This window comes from Pongo pygmaeus, chromosome 7 (assembly GCF_028885625.2).
Source record: "Pongo pygmaeus isolate AG05252 chromosome 7, NHGRI_mPonPyg2-v2.0_pri, whole genome shotgun sequence".
In the NCBI taxonomy this organism is placed as follows: domain Eukaryota; kingdom Metazoa; phylum Chordata; class Mammalia; order Primates; family Hominidae; genus Pongo; species Pongo pygmaeus.
Genome location: NC_072380.2, coordinates 18,195,605 through 18,197,557, shown reverse-complemented (window position 1 = coordinate 18,197,557; position 1,953 = coordinate 18,195,605).

The following is a 1,953-nucleotide window of genomic DNA, read 5'->3' as shown; positions in this document are numbered from 1 at the left end:
TAAATGGCATTTACAGCGTGGCCACAGACACCACGTAAGCATATTCCCCCTAGTGTTACGTGAGGGTATTTCGTCTAATTGTTGCGTTTAGTTCTGGTAACAAGTAAGCAAGGGTCATTGTCATAAAATTGTCAGAGGCATTTGAAACAGAGCAACTGCATCTTGAATAGGATCTGTGTAAAATAAGGCTGAGACCTACTGGGCTGCATTCCCAGATGGTTAAGGCATTGTAAGTCACAGGATGAGATAGGAGGTCGGTACAAGATACAGGTCATAAAGACCTTGCTGATAAAACAGCCTGTGGTAAAGAAGCTGGCCAAAACCCACCAAAACCAAGATGGCAAAGAAAGTGACCTCGGTGGTCCTCACTGCTCATTTTATGCTAATTATAATACATTAGCATGCCAGTACTAAAATACTTCATAAACTTATTATCATCTGGAAACCATCAAGATGACTTCATAAGGCATAATTCAAACATCTGTAAAAACCATGATTTCCAAGGTCATATAACACTTGAGTTAGAAAAGATGGATGGCTGCTGGGAAACAGAATAATTGGTCGAACAAGTTTGTAGGAATAAGCTGTTCTGTAAATGCTGGAAGACAGTCCCATCAGCACCAGGACAGTTTACAGATGCCATGGCAAAACCAGGAAGTTATCCTGTATGGTCTAAAAAGGGGAGGAACCAGGCGGCACAGTGGCTCACGCCTGTAATCCCAGCACTTTGGGAGGTGGAGGCGGGTGGATCACGAGATCAGGAGATCGAGACCATCCTGGCTAACGCTGTGAAACCCCATCTCTACTAAAAATACAAAAAATTAGCCGGGTGTGGTGGCAGGCGCCTGTAGTCCCAGCTACTCGGGAGGCTGAGGCAGGAGAATGGCGTGAACCCGGAAGTCGGAGCCTGCAGTGAGCCGAGATCGCACCACTGCACTCCAGCCTGGGCGGCAGAGTGGGACTCCGCTCAAAAAAAAAAGAGGAACCCTCAGTTCTGGGAATTGCCCATCACCCATCCCTTTCCCAGAAAACTCATGAATAATCTACCCCCTGTTTAGCATATAATCAATAAATAACTATAAGTGTCCTTAGTCCAGCAGCCTAAGCTGCTGCCCTGCCTATGGAGTAGCCATTCTTCTTTTCCTTGACTTTCTTAATAAACTTGCTTTCACTTTACTCCGTGGACTCACCCGAATTCTTTCTTGCGCAAGATCTAAGAACCCTCTTTGGGGGTCTGGATCGGGACCTCTTTCTGATAACAAAATTAGAACTGCTAATAAGGATCTGATCCTCTTCCCTGGCAATTTAGTTTTAACTTCTTTCCAAGAGATTATCAAAATAAAAGATAATTAGGTAACTAAGATAAAATATTTCTGATGTCTGTAGCACTGGGGTCTTGTCTAAGGTGGTTTAAAATTATTCTTAGAAGAAATACAAAATTAGGAAATTAGAGTTAAAAGAGGCTTTAGTTAAGGGTCCTATAATCTCACTCCCTAATTTAACGTTTCTAAAAACCAAGAACCCAAATGAAGGAGTAACATGATGTGAATAATAACGAATACTCTTAGTCCAGCGCTCTCGCCACTATATCAAGCAGACGGAACTATTGTGTTGTTTACATATGTTTGCTTAGATGTTTACACAAATACTTATGTACGTGTAAATGGATAAATACAAATATTCAAAGGAGAAAGATAAGCAAGACAACATTCACAAGAAAATGTGACATCTTCAGGACCCATCAACCCAGTACTAAAATACTTTATAAACTGATTATCATCTGGAAACCGTCAAGATAACTTCATAAGGCATAATTCAAACATCTGTAAAAACCATGATTTCCAAGGTCATATAACACTTGAGTTAAAAAAGATGGATGGCTGCTGGGAAACAGAATAATTGGTCCAACAAGTCTGTTGGAATAAGCTGTTCTGTAAATGGAAATTATTTCCT